The following is a 20,755-nucleotide window of genomic DNA, read 5'->3' on the forward strand; positions in this document are numbered from 1 at the left end:
GACTGGTAGCCATCAAGTCCTTTCACCATCCTAGTCATCTTTTTTTTTTTAAATAATAAGCCAAGAGTTGTATGATGTAGCAGGCAATTTATAATGAATCCAAGAGAGCCTGTCTTCTCTGGGAAGACAGGATGTCTGTAAAAACCCTTGAAGATTTACTTCAAAAAATAAGCTCTCCCTTTTACCACAACTTTTGGCTCTGTACCTGCCCAAATCGTCCCTCCCCCATTTGAAATGGACAGAGCACACAGGTATAACTAACCAACACTGGCCAGCCACTCCAGTAGACAGTTACCACCTCAGTTCTGTTACTTGTGGACAAAGGCATAGACTATCAGATCCTGCAAAGGATTTAGGAAACATAAAAGTTCTCCCTCTAGAGACACCGGGACCGCGCCGGGGAGGAGAAGACCATGGAGAATTTCTCGGCACTGTTCGGCGCTCAAGCTGACCCACCACCACCACCAACCGCACTCGGCTTCGGACCAGGAAAGCCTCCACCTCCTCCCCCTCCTCCGGGCGGGGGCCGGGCACGGCCCCGCCACCCACCGCGACCGCGGCCCCTCCCGGCGCTGACAAGTCGGCGGCTGGTTGTGGTCCTTTCTACCTTATGCGGGAACTTCCAGGTAGCACCGAGCTGACAGGCAGCACCAATCTGATCACACACTACAACCTGGAACATTCCTATAATAAATTCTGTGGGAAGAAGGTGAAGGAGAAGCTAAGTAACTTCCTGCCTGACCTGCCAGGGATGATTGATCTGCCTGGTTCCCATGATAACAGCAGCCTCCGCTCCCTCATTGAGAAACCCCCTATTCTTGGTGGTTCTTTTAATCCTATCACAGGGACCATGCTGGCTGGCTTCCAGAGCAGTGTCGTCTGATGCATATTCAGCCTCCCAAGAAGAAGAATAAGCACAAGCACAAACAGAGCCGTACCCAGGATCCTGTCCCACCAGAAACACCATCTGATTCTGATCACAAGAAGAAGAAAAAGAAAAAAGAGGAGGATCCTGAACGGAAGAGGAAGAAGAAAGAGAAGAAGAAAAAGAAGAACCGACACAGTCCAGACCATCCAGGCGTGGGCAGCTCTCAGGCCAGCAGCAGCAGCAGCCTCCGCTAACAGGACTCTACTGGGATGGCTGTTCCTGCTGGACTGAACCTGCTGACAAAAGCTGCCCTCCAGCTTGGACACTGCCATGGAAGCATCCCCTGCAACCAGGACAGATGCCAGCTCCAACTGTGCTGGGCTAAGATTAATGCATTATGTGAGAGAAGGGCCATGCTTTTGTATGGCTCAGCCCAGCTGGCTTTCTCACGGACATCTCTTCCTCTCCCAGGAAGCTTTCCTTTCATCTCTTTTGTGCAATTGGTCTGATTTAGGACATTGATCTGTTAGGGTTTTTCTTTAAAAAAAATTTTTTTTTGCATTTATCAAACTGGCTGAACTGTGGCTGCCTGTTAAGAGGTAAGTGCCTTTCCATTTGAGAGTCAGGTTTAAGCCAGGGCACTCAGAGATCTGAGGAGAATTTGGGTCCTATCATTACATTAATTAGCTGGCAGGGAGACCACCAAAATGAGAGTGGAGAACATGGTGCACAAGTAGGCGGAGCTTGCTAATACCTGTCCATGGCGGACACGTAACACTCTGCCCATCATGGGGAGAACCAAGCACCTGGATGAGGCCCCTCCAGAAGAGCCGATCCAGTTAAGGCTTATCTGTCTTCTAGGTCAGTTTTGTGTTAAAACAGAATAGCCAACTGAAAAAGCACCCGCAATCCAGCGTATTTCAGCAAGGTCGATTCCTGGTGAAGCTGTGATTTTTGTTTTTATTTATTTATTTTTTTTTAAATCTCCCACAAGCAAAGGTAAATGCTTTTTTTCTTATTGGACTCTCTGACCTGCCTCATTCCTTAGTTAAGATACTGAAACTTAGGCTGATACAAAAACATTTCCAAGCTTCTAAGATAGCCACAAAAAGGCAGCCTAAACTAGCAGAATGTGAGATTCCTTCAGTCTTTATAGCAGGCCAGGTAACTGGAAATGTCCATGAGAAAACCCAAGCTATTGTAATCTGACTTTAAATAAATTTGACAGAACAGCTGAAAAAAAAAAAAAAAAGTTCTCCCTCTACCTTGAAAATAAAATAAACTTTAGTGGATGCATGTCCTAAAATGGTTTAGTTGGGAGTTACTAGGAAGACGGCCCTTTGTCAATCAATTCTTCATCAGCCTATACATCCAAAATTCTTCTCAAGGTAACATGAGTCTTTTCATTTTTTTAAAACAGTCATTCTTGCTTTAAGAACTCATAATGGAGGAGCGCCTGGGTGGCTCAGTGGATTAAAGCCTCTGCCTTTGGCCTGGGTCGGGGTCCCAAGGTCCTGGGATCGAGCCCCACATCGGGCTTTCTGCTCAACGCGGAGCCTGCTTCCTCCTCTCTCTCTGCCTGCTTCTCTGCCTACTTGTGATCTCCGTCTGTCAAATAAATAAATAAAATCTTTAAAAAAAAAAGAAATCATAATGAAGCCTAGTCCTCCTACTGCTAATGCCTTTTTTATGCAACTGGAGTAACACCATGCTGCTGTTTTCTGTGGGTTTCTCAAACTCTTTATAAATTGTACCTCATTAGCAAGTCAATATCATTTCTGTCCAGTGAGTGCACAGCCTGCACAATTGCACTGCTCTTAAAGTTTGTAAGCACTTTCAGCACCACAAGCTAGGCTCGTTCCTTCATGGCTTGATTCTTGGTGCTGATGGGAGAGTTATGTAAGGCTGCATGAAATGCCAGAAGCATGGCCCCTTACTAAAGCACGCCATCTACCTCGCTAAGGTCTGGGCCTGGCTCAGTGTCTGCTGCTGCCACCAGCTCTTCCTGCTTGTCCACGAGTTTGTTCTCATCAAACTCATCGATGTCCACCTAGAGGAAGTGCTAGGACAGCATGTTCTGGGCCACAGTGGCAGGGGTGTGAGGGAAGTGGGCACAGACTTGGCGCCCACCCAGCTGGCTCTACTCTGGGTCCAAACTCGCCCCTATCCTGATGGACACCAGCTAAGCCTGGGGCCTAATCATCTTTTTTTTTTTTAAAGATTTATTGGACAGGGTGCCTAGGTGGCTCAGTGGGCTAAAGCCTCTGTCTTCAACTCAGGTCATGATCCCAGAGTTCTGGGATCGAGCCCCACATTGGACTCTCTGCTCAGCGGGGAGCCTGCTTTCCCCCCCACTCTCTCTCTCTCCGCCTGCCTCTCCGCCTACTTGTGATCTCTCTCTGTCAAATAAATAAAATCTTTAAAACATGATTTATTTGACAGAGAGAGATACAGTAAGAAAGGGAACACAAGCTGTGGTAGTGGGAAAAGGAAAAGCCGGCTCCCGTTGAGCAGGGAGCCTGATGTGGGCCTGGATCCCAGGACCCTGGGATCATAACCTGAGCATCTTTAGACAATCAAAAAAGCAAAAGCTTATTTTAAAACTTCTAATATTTTATCCTTATCACTCTGTAATAAAATGTGCCATCCAAATCCAAAAAGAAGAAGGAGGAGGAGGAGAAGGAGGAGGTAGACACTTCATGACTGAGCGATCCAGGCACCCCCTAGCCATTCTTTTTTAAATATGCTTCAACTTATCAATCTCAAGTCTCAGAACTGGATGCTTTAAATTCAGATTGCTCATAGCTGTTAAAGCAAAGCTGTTCTTTTTCTTTCTGTAGCTATTATACCTCTATCGATGTAGTTTTTAAACTTACACTCCTATCCTTTGGAAATTGTCTCACACTCTTGACTCAGAGAGCTTCCTAATCACTTTTTTTCCTCTTTCCCAACAGTTCATCCAATCTATCACATCTTCTTTTAAAATACTTCTTGGGTCTCTCCTTTTCTTCCATTCCAGAAACTCCTAACTATAATTTGGTCCTAGTCACTTCTTCCCTGAATTACTACAGTCATCTCCTAACTGGTCTTCCTATCTCTATTCTTTCTCGTATTCCTATTCATCCTCTGACCTACTGCCACTTCCTAATGCATCATTTTGACTGTAGTTTAGTATAGTCGTTCAGGGATTAGACTTTGGAGCTAGACTATTGGGTTCAAATCTCAGCTCTACTGTTTATGAGCTCTGTGAGCTTAAGGAATTCACTTAACCTAAAAGCACTATTTCATTCGTCTTTCAAATATGGCTAATAATGGTACCTATCTCCTAGAGTAGAATAAATGAAATATCACATAAAAGTTAGCTGCTGGCTTGGTGCATGATAAACATGTAGTATGTGTGAACTAGTATTATTATATCTGCTGTTACCACCCTGTGGTAACAGCAAAAATCCCCAGGTGCTTTCCACTGCCTATCAAAAAAACTGAAATATCTTTTACCTAACATCTAAAGCTATGATGCCAAACTACTGCAAACTGGCTTAATTACTTTGAGCAAGTTACCTGTTTCTTCACCTATAAAATGAAAGGGACACATTAAATTATCTCAAATGACCCTTCAAGGCCAGACATTCTATAATTCAAAATTCTAGTCATTTTTTCCTCTCCTATCCAATTGTACTAATCCTAGTTCTCAAAAAAAAAAAAAAGCACTCCCCACTTGCCCTTCAACATGTTGTTCAAATGGTATCCCATTCATGAATCCTTCAATCAGATGAGATCAGTCTATTCTCTGAACTCCTAGAACTATGAGCTTCCTTGGCTCTGTGATACCGATCACATTCTACCTATGGACATATGTCTTTTTTTTCTTTAATTTTTTTAATTAATTCATTTATTTTTTCAGCGTAACAGTATTCATTGTTTTTGCACAACACCCAGTGCTCCATGCAATACGTACCCACCACCTGGTTCCCCCAACCTCCCACCCCCGCCCTTTCAATACCCTCAGGTTGTTTTTCAGAGTCCATAGTCTCTTATGGTTCACCTCCCCTTCCAATTTCCCTCAACTCCCTTCTCCTCTCCATCTCCCAATGTCCTCCATGTCATTTGTTATGCTCCACAAATAAGTGAAACCATATGATACTTGACTCTTATACCCCACCACCAGACTATAATATAGGTACTGAATCTTTTTCAGCTATGTATTCAGCTCACTGTGTTTAGTACTATGCCTCTTACATTGTAGGATATTACAATGCTTATTGAATACTTGAAGAATGAAGTTTTACTTATATGTGACACAGAATTTTCATCACTTGATAGTGTATGTATCTTCAACCAATTCATGTTTCTTGAACATATTTAAAAGACATATTTAAAGAATATCCAGGAACACACACAAAAAAACAAATAATCCAATTTAAAATGGGCAGAGGGGTAACCCCAAAGATACAGATGTAGTGAAAAGAAGGGCCATCTGTACCCCAATGTTTATAGCAGCAATGGCCACGGTTGCCAAACTGTGGGAAGAACCAAGATGCCCTTCAACGGATGAATAGATAAGGAAGATGTGGTCCGTATACACTATGGAGTATTATGCCTCCATCAGAAAGGATGAGTACCCAACTTTTATATCAACACAGACAGGACTGGAAAAGATTATGCTGAGTGAAATAAGCCAAGCAGAGAGAGCCAATTATCATATGGTTTCACTTATTTATGGAGCATAACAAATAACATGGAGGACATAGGGAGATGGAGAGGAGAAGGGAGTTGAGGGAAATTGGAGGGGGAGATGAACCATGAGAGACTATAGACTCTGAAAAATAATCCGAGGGTTTTGAAGGAGTGGGGGGTGGGAGGTTGAGGGAGCCAGGTGGTGGGTATTATGGAGGGCACATATGGCATGGAGCACTGGGTGTGGTGCATAAAAAATGAATTCTGTTACACTGAAAAGAAATTAATAAAAAAAATCATTCTAAAAAAATAAATAGAGGTGGGGTCAAGATGGCGGGGAAGTAGGAGGAGGCACCATTTCAACCTGTACCCTAAAGTGAGATGATTACCTACCAAAGAACTCCGACCACCCATGAAATCAGCCTGAGATCAGAATTATACACGTGTGGATCTCTACTGGAGCAGAAGACGCCAGTGGCAGGTAAAGCAGACTGGGAACTTCCAACTGATATCGGAAGATAAACAAAAGGGGGAGGGAGCCACCAGAGGTGACCGATAGGAAAGTAACACCCCAACACGAGAGTGCTCTGCGTCTGGGGACCAGCATTAACTTGGAGTCTGGTTGAAAGCACTCAAAAAACAAACAGCAAAGGATCGCGGGGGGTAATAGTGGGAACCTGGGCGGTTAGGGTCAGGGACCTAAGTCCCCGGACCCAGGACAGCCTCCCCTGGCACGGAGCCAGAGAGAGTGCAGCGGAGAAATCAGGTCTCCGTCCCTGAGCGGCCAGTGCACCTGAACGCCAGCGCGCCCGAGAACGAGTGGGGTTTGGCTCCCGTGAGGGGCTGGGAGCCTGGCCAGACGGCAATCCTGAAACGCGCGTGTCCCACACCCTCCCTTGGGATAGGTGCTCATAGGCGCTAGCCTGGAGCTCTGGCAGCTGGAAAAACCAGACATTCCCAGCCCGGGACACCGGGAAAATCTCAGTGTGCGATCTCTGCTCGGAACCTCTCTGGCGGTCTGGAGCTGCCTAGATAGCCACCCCTGCCCTGGTTTTGGGTACAACAAGGAGCTCCTGCATCCCCAGGGACAGTGACTCAGAACCGACTCTGCCAGCAGCTTTTGCAAAACAGTCTGAGGCTTCTCTCTGAGAGGGAGGTTGGGGTGCTGTTTGCTCTCCTCTAAACCTCCAAAAACCATCAAAAGCTGTCAAGGCGAGAGAAAGCAGATGAAAGAACATAAAAACCCCCAGAGAACAAAAGGCTGAAAAAAACAGTTTCCTGAAAAAAAAAAAAAAAAAGAGCTCACCCCCTTGAGGGGAGCAGGAGGACCTAACTCAGGGAACATCATTGTCTGAAAACCCACGTGGCAGGCCCCTCCCCCAGAAAACCAACCAGGAAGGAAGAAAAAAAAAAAAAAGACTAAAAGAGAACAACCACCACTACTTCATAAATACAACTTTTATTTTTAACTCTTTACCAATATTCTGGTTCTTTTTTTTTATACATACAGATAATTTTTAACCTATTTACCATCACACTGAGATGTCCAGTACATCAAATTCTTTAATAACCTTCTAACCTGAACTTTTTGATACATACACCCGTGTTTTTCTTTTGCTTTTCTATTTTTTTAATTCTTTTTTAATTTTAACTTAGTTTAGTCTAGTTTATTCTTTTTTAATTCTTATTTTCTACTATACATATAGAGTTAAACTTCAAGGTAACACCCTTTCCCCAATCAATGCTACCCCTATAGGCAAACCAGTTTCTAATCCCCCTGTAACTTAGGAAAGTTGAGTCCCTTAACAAAAACATCAAGATACCTTCAGGAAGAATCAAAATAACCTTCCTACCCACACTGAGAATCTATAACCACTCTCCCAATTTTTCCTTCTGTCAGTGTTTCTGTGAATTTGTGTTTGTCCTGATAATATATAAATCTTATACTTGGGGTTCTTTCTGATGAGGTTCTTCCCTTTTTTTTTGCTTATATATACATATTTTTTTCTCTTGTCATATACTTTTATCACTCTTTTTGTCTGTCTGTTTTTGTTTGTATACTCCACAAATCTTACCTTGTGGCCCATTTGGGCTGAGCCTTCTCTTTTATCTTCCCTTTTTTTCCTATCTCTCTCTCTCTTTTTTTTTTCCTTTTTTCTTTCCCCTTTTTTTCTTTCTTCTTCTCTATTTCTTTTTCTTTTCTTTTTTCTCTCATTTGGGTGGGGAATCCTGATTGCACAGAAGCGTTCCAGGGTGCACATTGACTGCACCACAATCGATAAGTCCAGCTGCATCTGTTTAGTCATCTCTTACCAAAATGACTAGGAGGAGGAATACCCAACAGAAGAAAAATACAGAGGATGGGCCTTCTGCAACAGAGCTAATGGCTATCGACATAGACAATATGTCAGAAAAGGAATTCAGACTAACAATTATCCAGGCAATAGCTAGGTTGGAGAAAGCCATGGATGACCAAACAGAATTGATTAGGGCAGACCTGAAAGCCACCAGGGATGATGTTCACAATGTTAGGGCAGAACTGAAAGCCACCAGGGATGATGTTCAAAATGCTCTCAATGAGTTCCAATCCAATCTAAATTCTCTAAAAGCTAGGGTAACTGAGACAGAAGATAGAATTAGTGATCTGGAGGACAAACAGATAGAGAGAAAGGATCAGGAGGAAGCCTGAAACAAACAACCCAGAAGCCACAAAAACAGAATCAGGGAAATAAACGATGCCATGAAACGTTCCAACGTCAGAATTATTGGAATCCCTGAAGGGGAAGAAAAAGAAAGAAGTCTAGAAGATATAGTGGAAGAAGTTGTCTATGAAAATTTTCCCAATCTCACGAATGGAAACAACGTTCATGTACTAGAGGCAGAAAGATTTCCTCCCAAGATTTTAGATTCTCGAAAGTCCTCACGGCACCTTATAGTTAGAATGGGGAATTTTGTTTCAAGAGAGACCCTCTTAAAAGCAGCTAGGACAAAGAAGCTTCTTACATACAGAGGAAAGCCCATTAGAATAACGTCAGACCTTTCCACAGAGACCTGGCAAGCCAGGAAGGGCTGGCAAAATATATTCAGAGTACTAAATGAGAAGAACATGCAACCAAGAATACTCTATCCAACAAGACTGACATTTAAAATGGATGGAGAAATAAAGAGTTTCCAAGACTGGCAAGGCTTAAAAGACTATGCAACCACCAAGCCGACACTGCAGGAAATATTAAGGGGGGTCCTATAAAAGAGAAAAAATCCTAAGAATATCATTGAACAGAAATATAGAAACAATCTATAGACAGAAAGACTTCAAAGGCAACATGATGTCAATAAAAACCTATCTCTCAATAATCACTCTCAATGTGAATGGCCTAAATGCGCCCATAAAACAACACAGGGTTGCAGATTGGATAAAACGACAGGACCCATCCATATGTTGTCTACAAGAGACCCATTTTGAACCTAAGGATACACCCAGACTGAAAGTGAAGGGATGGAAAAACATCTTTCATGTCAATGGGCCTCAAAAGAAGGCCGGGGTAGCGATTCTCATATCAGATAAATAAGATTTTAAACTAAAGACTGTAGTCAGAGATACAGAAGGACACTACATAATTCTTAAAGGGACTATCCACCAAGATGATCTAACAATTGTGAATATCTATGCCCCCAATATGGGAGCAGCCAATTACATAAGAAAACTATTAATCAAAATAAAGAGTCATATTGATATGAATACACTAATAGTAGGAGATCTTAACACGCCTCTCTCAGTAATAGATCATCCAAGCAGAAAATCAATGAATAAAAAAGAGCATTGAATGACACATTGGACCAGATGGACCTCATAGATATATACAGAACATTCCACCCTCAAACAACAGAATACTCATCCTTCTCAAGTTCACATGGAACCTTCTCCAGAATAGACCACATACTGGGTAACAAAGCAGGACTCAACTGATACCAAAAGACTGACATTATTCCCTGCATATTCTCAGATCACAGTGCTTTGAAACTGGAGCTCAATCACAAGGAAAAGTTCAGAAGGAAATCAAACACCTGGAAATTAAAGACCGCCTTGCTTAAGAATGCTTGGATCAACCAGGAGATCAAAGAAGAACTTAAACAATTCATGGAAACTAATAAGAATGAAGACACTTTGGTCCAAATCCTGAACTTTTGGGACTTCATCAAGATCAAAAGCTTCTGCACAGCAAAGGAAACAGTCAACAAAACAAAGAGGCAACCCACGGAATGGGAGAAGATATTTGCAAATGACAGTACAGACAAAAGGTTGATATCCAGGATCTATAAAGAACTCCTCTAACTCAATACACACAAAACAGATAATCATATCAAACAATGGGCAGAAGATATGAACAGACACTTCTCCAATGAAGACATACAAATGGCTATCAGACACAAAAAATGTTCATCATCACTAGCCATCAGGGAGATTCAAATTAAAACCACATTGAGATACCACCTGACACCAGTTAGAATGGCCAAAATTAACAAGACAGGAAACAACGTGTGTTGGAGAGGATGTGGAGAAAGGGGAACCCTCTTACACTGTTGGTGGGAATGCAAGTTGGTGCAGCCACTTTGGAGAACAGTGTGGAGATTCCTCAAGAAATTAAAAATAGAGTTTCTCTATGACCCTGCAATTGCACTGCTGGGTATTTACCCCAAAGATACAGATGTAGTGAAAAGAAGGGCCATCTGCAGCAATGGCCACGGTTGTGAAACTGTGGAAAGAACCAAGATGCCCTTCAACAGATGAATGGATAAGGAAGATGTGGTCCATATACACTATGGAGTATTATGCCTCTATCAGAAAGGATGAATACCCAACTTTTGTAGGAACATGGACAGGACTGGAAGAGATTATGCTGAGTGAAATAAGTCAAGCAGAGACAGTCAATTATCATATGGTTTCACTTATTTGTGGAGCATAACAAATAACATGGAGGGCATGGGGAGATGGAGAGGAGAAGGAAGTTGAGGGAAATTGGAACGGGAGGTGAACCATGACAGACTATGGACTCTGAAAACAACCTGAGGGTCTTGAAGGGGTTGGGGTGGGAAGTTGGGAGAACAAGATGGTGGGTATTAGGGAGGGCACGTATTGCATGGAGCACTGGGTGTGGTGCAAAAACAATGAATACTGTTATGCTGAGAAGAAATTTAAAAAAAGAATGTAGAAGTAATTGGAGAAAATTAGGTCAGAGAGAATTGAAGTTGATTATTTCAAAAAAAAATAGACATATGTCGGGGTGCCTGGGTGGCTCAGTGGGTTAAAGCCTCTGCCTTCGGCTCAGGTCATGATCCCAGGGTTCCGGGATCGAGCCCTGCATTGGGCTCTCTGCTCAGCGGGGAGCCTGCTTCCTTCTCTCTCTCTGCCTCCCTCTCTGCCTACTTGTCATCTCTCTGTCAGAAAAATAAATAAAATCTTAAAAAAAATAGACATTTGTCTCCTTCCATATCTTGGCTATTATAAACAATGATGCAATGAATATTGGGGTACACATATCCCTTTAAATTAATGTACTTGCATTTGGGGGGTAAACATCCAGTAGTGTGTTTACTGGATTGGAGGTAGTTCTATTTTTAACTTTTTGAGGGACCTCCATACTGTTTTCCACAGTGGCTGCAACAGTTTACATTCTGACCACCAGTGCAAGAGGGTTCCTTTTTCTCCATATCCTCACAATCATTTGTTTCTTGTGTTGTTGATTTTAGCTATCCTGACAAGTATGAGATGATACCTCATTGAAGTTTTGATTTCCATTTCCCTGATGATGAATTATGTTGAGCATCTTTTCATTTGAATGGACATTTTAAATAACATCTTATTTTGAAATAGTTTATGGCTCACAAGAAATAGCAAAAATTATTATAGATTTCTTATATACATTTCACACGGTCTCTACCAATGTTAATATCTTACATAACCATAGAACAACATCAGAATGTTAGCATTGCTACAATACTATTAACTAAGGTACAAACTTTATTTAATATTCACCAGTTTTTATATGCACTTTTTTGGCAAGCAGTTCTTTAAAATTTTATTACATGTGTAGATCTGAGTAACCATCAACACAATCAGGACACAGAACTGTTCATTGGGCTTTTTAAAATGACACTTTAGCATGTTTTCTTCCTTTAAAAATACAGTATTATAATCATAAAATTATAATACTTTTCTTGTCCTTTAAAATATTCCTGCCAAAACTTTTAAGATGAAGAAAAAAAAACAGAAGTTTATAGCAGTAAATATCTACATTAGAAAAAAGAAAGGTCTTAAATAAACCACCTAACATTACACTTCAAGGAGCTAGAAAAAGAAAAAACAAAACCCAAAGTTAGCAGAAGGAAAAAATAATAAAGGTTAAAGCAGAAAGAAATGAATTTTAGAATAGAAAGTAATAGAAAAGATTATGAAATTGGAGGAGAAGATGAACCATGAAAGACTTTGGACCCTGAAAAACAAACTAAGGGTTTTGGAAGGCGTTGGAAGGGTTTGGAGGGGAGCTTGGGGGGCTGGGTGAGCCTGGTAGTAGGTATTATGGAAGGCATGTGTATTGCATGGAACACTGGGTGTGGTACAAAAACAATGAATTCTGGAACACTGAAAAGAAATTTAAAAAAAAAACAAAGAGCTGGTTTATTGAAAAGATAAAGAAAATTAAGAGACCTTTAGCTAGACCAACTAAGAAAACAACAAAGAGAAAGCAAATAAATAAAATCAGAAATGAAAGATATTACAACTGGTACTATACACATACAAAGGATCATAGAGACTACTATGAACAATTATAAATCAACAAATTGGACAACCTAAAAGAAATGAGTAAATTCTTAGAAATATGCAACTTAGAAAGACTGAATCATAAAGAAATAGAAATTCTGAACAGACCAGTTATGACCTAGAAAATTAAAATAGTAATCCAAAACCTCCAAACAAAGGAAAGCTCAGAATCAGAACCAGATGGCTTCATAGGTGAATTCTAACAAATATCTAAAGAAAAAAATAACATAAATACTTCTCAAACTCTTTCAAAAAATTGAAGAGGAGGGAATCCTCTCAAACATATTGTATGAGACCAGCAGTACCCAGATACCAAAGCCAAATAAGGACAGTATGAGAAAAAAAAAATACCAACCAACATCTCTGATAAATATACATGTAAAAATTCTCAACAAAACACTAGCAAACCAAATTCAACAGCATATTACAAGGATCATATGCCAGAAAATAAAAATTAAAATAAAAAATAATAAAAGGATCATATGCCATGATCCAGTGGGATTTAGCCCTTGGATACAAGGATGATTCAACATAAACAAATCAATAGATATGATACATTACACTAAAAGAATGAAAGATAAAAATCATATGATTCAGTAGATGCAGAAAAAGCATATGACAAAATTCAGCATCGTTTCATGATTTTAAAAAAAGTGGGTACTGAAGGAACATACCTCAATATAATAAAAACCATATATGACAAACCCACAACTAACATCATACTCAGTGGTGGAAGGATGATAACTTTTCTCTAAGATCAGGAACAAGACAAGGGTATCTATCCACTTTCACCATTTCTATTCTCCACAACATTAGAAGTCGTAGCCAGAATGATTGGACAAGAAAAAGAAATAAAAGCCATCTAAATTGAAAAGAAAAATTAAAATTGTCTCTATTTGCATATATGACATGATACTATATACAGAAAACCCTAAAAACTACACCAAAAAACTTAGAACTAACACATGAAATTCCATAAAGTTGCAGATATAAAATCAACATACAAAAATGAGTTGTGTGTTTATATGCTAATAACAAAGTATCAAAAAAAATTAAAAAAATAATCCAGGGACACCTGACTGGTTCAGTCAGAGGAGCATGAGATTCTTGAACTCAGGGCTGTGAGTTCAAGCCATATGTTGGGTGTAGAGATCACTTAAAAATAAAATCTTTTTTTAAAAAAGAAAATAATCCAATTTACAATAGCATCAAAAATAATAAAGTACTTAGGAATAAGTTGAACCAAGGAGGTAAAAGATGTGAAAAGAAAAAATACAGTCCCAAAAGTCTACATACAGTATTACTCTGTTTATTTAACAATCTTGAAATGACAAAATTTGAGAATGAGGAACAAATTGGTGGTTTTCAGCAGTTAAGGAAGGGATGTAGATGACTATAAAAGGACAACACAAGAGGTCCTATGGTGATGGAAATATTCTGTATCTTGACTGTATCAATGACAAAATCCTGGTTTTGATATTGTACTATAGTCCTTCAAGATGTTACCATTATAGGAAAATGGGGCAAAGGGTACATGGGATCTCTCTGTATTATTTCCTATAACTTTTTTTGTACAGTCACTTCAAAATAAAAAGTTTAAAATAATTATTGTTTTTAATTAAGCAAAAACATGAAGCACTGATTAACTGCAAGATGAACAAAAAGTTTTATACAGAAAGACATAAGCATCGTAATATGCTACTCGGCTCAACAGTGCACCACACTTAAATAGCTATCCTAAGACAAATACTAAATACTCATTTGAACAAAGATGTTTTAATTATATTGTGTGTATGTAGGGAAAAGAAGATGAGCAGGGGATAAAGTGAGTACTAAATCCTCATATTCCATAACAGAATTTCAGCAGATGCTGTCTAAAATTCATGCATCAGGAAATATCAATAAAAGCATATTATTTATACAAAGGGAAAACAACTACTAGAAGGAGTAGTCAAACAAGACTTAAGTGGACAGGCTAGATGTGAAGGGACAGAGAGAATGGGCAAGGCCCTTCTAACTGGAAAGCCTTTTGTTAGTATTTTATGTTTTGCCATTGTGCAATATATTGATAAAATTTGGTAAACTTTTCAAAGAAGGAGGAACATCAACCTCCTAAATAACAAATTCAATGTCCTCTTCTCTAGCCTCAGCTTCCTAGACCTCTCTGCAGTATTGGACATTATTGAACTATTACCTAATTGTTCACCTTTCACTCACAGCCAAATATTTTGAAAGAGTTGTCTATATTCAGTCTCCACTTCTTTTCCTCCATTAAATTATCAATCCTCTACAATCTGGTTTCAGCCCTCACTACACCACTGAAATGGTTTCAATTAAAGTTAGCACTCCCCTCAATGGTACAAATTTACAGTTACCCATTCCTGCCTGGTTCTGTCTCTCTCTCTCTCTTTCTTCCCCCGTCTCTGCCCCCAAGTATCTGTTTATTCCTTATATTTCTCCTGCGGAGTTATGTCCTTGGCTTTTTCCTGTACTCTACATACTCTCTGCCTAAACTCTACATTCACTTTATTTTTTTTAAGATTTTATTTATTTATTTGACAGAAAGAGATCACAAACAGGCAGAGAAGCAGGCAGAGGGGGGCGGGAAGCAGGCTCCCTGCTGAGCAGAGATCCCTATGTGGGGCTTGATCCCAGAACTCTGAGATCATGACCTGAGCTGAAGGCAGAGGCTTAACCCACTGAGCCACCCAGGCATCCCTCTATATTCACTTTAATGGCTAATTGTGATCTATATCAAAGATGGAATACTGGCTGCTTGAAAACTCCTATGGCTAAGTAGCTGAGTTTTGTTTGGCTGACTTACCAGATTATTTTTAACTTCAGTGCCCTTGGGCAGGACCTATGCACATCTCCTCTTTTTGTCATTACCTCATATCATCCCCAGCCTGAATCATCCATTTATGCTACCTGCCTGGATCCTAAATTTGATTGGCAACTCCTGCTACTGTGACTCTCAAAACTATATCTGCAGCCCCAACTACATTCCTACACTCCAAATGATATATCCAACTTTTTGCTATTATCTCCATTTGAATATCTGACAGGCCCCTTAGACTCAACATAGGTAAAACTTAGCTATAGGTAGGACTTCCCTCTCAAATCTTCTAATCCACCTGGTTCCCCTGTAAGTGAATGGCTCTCCCTGACACCCAAGTCCAAGCCTGAAATTCGTCCTTACATTCTATTCTCCACCTTGTAACTTGCATTCCATTGGTTAGTGATTCCTGTCAATTCTACCCCCCTCAATCTCTCTCAGATGTATGTATACCCTCTTCTTCCTACACACTGCTATATTTTTAATTCCAAGTTGTGTCATCTTCACCTGGATCACTACAATAGCTTCTGTAAGGCTTTTCATGATTAGCTCCCTATCCCTCCAGCTTCATCTCTTTACTACTCAATTCACACCCTAGGTTCAAGCCTAGCACTCTCAGGAGCTCTCCGCACTCTCTACACCTCAATGACTTTGCATACTCTCTCTGTTTGAAATATTCTTCCCATTTTTCTGCTTGAAAAACCCTTCCTAGGTCCTTATTTCAGAAAAACCCATATTCTCCATATTTCAACTCAGACATTACCATTTCTAGAATGCCTCTCTTGACCCTTTACATCTGTCTAGGATAGGTGCCCTCAGCTCTTTTCACACATCTCCCTCACTGAACTAGTTTCTGGTCAGGGAAGGTATTCATCTCTGTATTCCACACAACTTCTAAAATGCCTGGCACATAACAGTCCTTTAATAAGATTTCTTAGTTAGATGTTTCCTGGTGTAAAATCTATCTTCATTAGATTGGTAACCAAGAGTTTTTGCAACCCAGCTCCATATCTCCATTTTCATCCATATCTGTCACTATACCAGTACATGTATCTAATGCTCCAAATGATGTAAAGAATCAAAAATATCACATTATATGTTTTGACCAGGGAGAAAGTCTGTAAAACCTAAGAGTTATATTCACAGATTTAGATAAATTGCCACTGTGACTCTTGAATAAGTAACCAAATTAGTCTACTTTATTACCTGAAGTCCCTGTGCTGGTTTCCCACATCTATCATTGCTCATGGTCTCTTCAATATCTCTTCTTATAATAATAAGTCTATTTCCCATACACCAGATTAAATACTGTCTTCCTGAAACCTGATCAGTTCTATCCAGCCAGAAATAGAAATGATTGCTTCTGCCCCTGATCTCCTCTGTACCTTGTATTCTCTGATAACTATCCAATTTTTCCTTGTTCTGTAGTTTTTGTGGGCATAGCTTTTATCCACTTCCAGACCATAATCTTCCACAGAGCAAGTAACATGTCTTTTTTAACCTTTGATTGCCTTATAACATCCTGAACTTAGCAGGAACTCAGTGCATATTTTAAATAAATATTAAAGAAAATCAGATTAGAGGAAGCATTTCACCTAATTACAAATGTATTTGGCATTTGATTATCATCCCCAAATCCAACTGCTTTGTGAATTTGAAAAAAATAAAACATATGCATGGCAATAACTAATTATCATGGCGGTATTTGCCATTTACAAATATTAACACAGGGCAAGAGGGTTTTCAAAGTCATTGAGAGCAGTAGACACTCTGGTTTCCATTTCTAAAACCTAACCTACAGAATCCATTTTTTTAAATATTTTATTTATTTGACAGAGAGAGATCACAAGCAGGCAGAGAGGCAGGCAGAGAGGCAGGCAGAGAGAGAGGAGGAAGCAGGCTCCCTGCGGAGCAGAGAGCCCGATGCAGGGCTTGATCCCAGGACCCTGAGATCATGACCTGAGCCGAAGGCAGAGGCTTTAACCCACTGAGCCACCCAGGCGCCCCCAGAATCCATTTTTATATGGTCTGCTTGGACAGTGAACTGATTGCCTCAGCCTCCTACTGAAACTATATTGGCAACTCAGAGGTATCTCTTCAAACCCTGAGTAGGTTCCCTAGAGCCTTCCTGAGATAAAGAGCTGTAATTTAATTTGCCATTGTATAACCCAGTCATGAAAATCATGAAGGAGTTCACGTTTTCATTCCCTTCATAGTAGACATTTAATTATATGATAATTACTTACAGCTTGCTGCTCAGCTTTTACTTTTATGAAAAGTAAATTACACTTCACTCAAAAGTGCAAGATGAGCATTTAAAATACTTCACTAAATAGATTTAAAGAATTTTCTGACATTTTTTCCCCAGGCCAAGAATTAGAAAGGCAATATACCTTTAAAGGAAACTTTCATTTAGATACCAGGAAAGTTGAGTTCTTAATAAATAGAATATCTCAAAGGGAGAAAAACTTCCAAGTTAAAAAAAATGTATATTGGGTTTTGAATAAGCTCAGTGGCCCCAGTGAAGCCAAAGCCTCATCTCTAGAAATAAGTAAAGTACTTTATCAACTGTGCTTTACTGGTAGATTCATTAACTGTGTTTTACTGGCAAGGCTGAGGAAAAGATACTGATGGCAATGATAAAATGATACAGTTTGAATGACTGCTTTTCAAAATGAATGTTAAATGTATCTTATTATTCTTCTAGCATTATTTTCACTTGATTTAGAATTACAGAATCCTAACAGAGGTGAAATGATTGGGGAAATCATTTCCACTGCTACATTATGTATTCAAATAGAAAACATAATCTGAAGAATGCAAAGCCACAGCTGACTCAAAAGAATCGTGAACCATTCTCCTTAAACCTTGAACCTTGTATTTAGAGGCTTTGACATTATTTATTGCCAGCCCAAAATTTAAGAGTGTTCAGAATAAGTCCCCATATTTGTTTCTGGTTTCTCATCCAGATTCTTGACAGAAAATTTCAAAGGAATTGGAAAATGAACAATTACCAGAAAAGCAGGGAGGTCCTTTACATTTTCAAATGGTAAATAAACACATAGACATTTAAGTAAATTTTTGCCATTGTTTGATCAAGAAATCACTAAGAACTCAAGGTCAGCTACCACTGATAACAGTAAAAGACCTTATACTTATAAAGAAGTTTTTAATTTCAAAGCATTTCCACACAAAATCATAACCTGTTAGAGCTAGAGAGAACCTTAAAAATCATCCAGTGTAATCCTTCCTTTTCTTTAATATATTTATCCTTATTTTATTTATTTTTATAAACTTTTAATTAACTTGTAACATATATACAAAAAATAAATCTCAATTTTACAAATTAATTTTTATAAAGTGATCATACCTGTATTACCACCACCTAGATCAGGACTTACAACTAGATCAGCATTCTAAAAGCCTCTTTCTGGTCTATTATTCTTCTGATTTCTATCACCATAGAGTAATTTGGCCTGGGTTTGAACTCGATATAAATAGAATCTCTATTGCATCTGACTTCTTTCTCAGCCTTGTATCTGTGGGAGTCATCCAGTTGTTTTGTGTAATATAGTTTGTTCTTTTAAAAAAAATGTTTTTTTTTTATTTATTTTAGAGAGAGAGCATGAGGAGAGGGGGCAGAAGGAAAGTGAGAGAGAATCCCAAGCAGTCTCCACACTGATCGAAGACCCCTAAACAGGGCTTGATCTCACCACCCTGAGATCAGGAACTAAGCCAAAACCAAGAGTCAAACACTTAACTTGACTATACCAACCAAGCACCCTCAGTTTGCTCTTTTGAATTGCTCTATAACATTCTATTATTTAAATAGACCACAATTTACATAACTATTCCAATGCTGATGAACATTTGGATTGCTTTCTATTTGGTGTTGTAAGGACCTATTTAGAAACTGTCCCTGCTCCCCTTCCCCCAGGGGATTTACTTGGAGACAAGTTTGGGAAACCAGCTTCAGGTAACAAAGCCCAGATACAAGGGTGGGTCAGGCCAGGTGGATACATCCCATCAGTGGGGGGTTGCATGCTGTCTCCTGGTTACCAAGGAGTAGGGACCCCCGCCCTCTGGGAGCCTTTTTGGCGCCAATCCTAATCAAGGAGTAATAGGCTGGTTCTAATGTCTACTAGGGTAAATTGTAACTCAGTTGGTCACCTAGCATTACTGTGGAGTTACCTGTGTGTGTTACAATCTCATTGGTCACCTGTGCATGGCCAGGCCTGACCGCATGGCCTTTGCCCTTAAAAGCTAGACCGTGATTGCCTCCTTAATTTCTCTTTCTTCTGTCTTGTTGGTGGTGTATAGAAATGCAACTGATTTCTGTGCATTGATTTTATATCCTAACAATTTACTGAATTCCTGTACAAGTTCTAGCAGTTTTGGAGTGGAGTCTTTTGGGTTTTCCACATATAGTATCATATCATCTGCGAAGAGTGATAGTTTGACTTCTTCTTTGCCGATTTGGATGCCTTTAATTTCTTTTTGTTGTCTGATTGCTGAGGCTAGGACTTCTAGTACTATGTTGAATACCAGTGGTGATAATGGACATCCCTGCCGTGTTCCTGACCTTAGCAGAAAAGCTTTCAGTTTTTCTCCACTGAGAATGATATTTGCGGTGTGGGGTTGGGAGAGGGGGAGGGGATTATGGACATTGGGGAGGGTATGTGCTATCATGAGTGCTGTGAAGTGTGTAAACCTGGTGATTCACAGACCTGTACCCCTGGGGATAAAAATACATTATATGTTTATAAAAAAAAAATTTGGAAGGGGAGGCGAACCATAAGAGACTATGGACTCTGAAAAACAACCTGAGGGTTTTGAAGGGGCGGGGGTGGGAGGTTGGGGGAACCAGGTGGTGGGTAATAGGGAGGGCACATATTGCATGGAGCCCTGGGTGTTGTGCAAAAACAATGAATACTGTTACGCTGAAAAAAATAAATAAATTTAATTAAAAAAAAAAAAAAAGCTAGACCGTGAAACAGAGAAGGGTTGCCCTCTCTTATAAGAGGTGCGGCCCCGAAATTTTGGTTAGATTCTTGATGCTTGGCATGAATAAAGCTTTGCTTGACCTTCGCTTTCTATCAGTCTCACTCCTTTAATCACGGACCCATTATTGGGGCATAATAGTGTCATCACAAATAATGATGCTACAAACATTTTGTACATATATTTTGGTGCACACATATATACATTTCTGTTGGTATATACATATAGGAACAGATTTATTAGATCTTGGGTACATATATATTCAACTTGAGTAGATACTGTCAGTTTTTCAAAATGACTATACCAGTTGACATTCCAATCATATAGTAAATGAGAGTTTTAACAGCTCTTCATCCTTGACAATATTTAGTGGTATTAGTCTTTTTAATGTTAGCTATCCTGATAGATGTATAGTGGTATCTTGTTGTGGTTTTAATTTTCATTTTTCTGATGACTAATGATGCTTGTTAACCATTTCAATATTCTACTTTGCAAAATATTTGCTCAAGTCTCTGAAAATTTTTTATTTGGTTTTATCTATGTTTCTTAATTG

The 20,755-nt window shown here is 39.6% G+C and overlaps 2 pseudogenes; one reads left to right on the forward strand and one right to left on the reverse strand.

Annotated features, from left to right (window-relative positions):
- Positions 1-385: 385 nt before the first annotated feature.
- On the forward strand, positions 386-1,491 carry LOC123935049 (annotated as a pseudogene).
- Positions 1,492-2,520: 1,029 nt separating this feature from the next.
- On the reverse strand, positions 2,521-16,449 carry LOC123934747 (annotated as a pseudogene).
- Positions 16,450-20,755: the final 4,306 nt, after the last annotated feature.

The sequence above is a fragment of the Meles meles genome, chromosome X (assembly GCF_922984935.1).
Source record: "Meles meles chromosome X, mMelMel3.1 paternal haplotype, whole genome shotgun sequence".
Lineage (NCBI taxonomy): Eukaryota > Metazoa > Chordata > Mammalia > Carnivora > Mustelidae > Meles > Meles meles.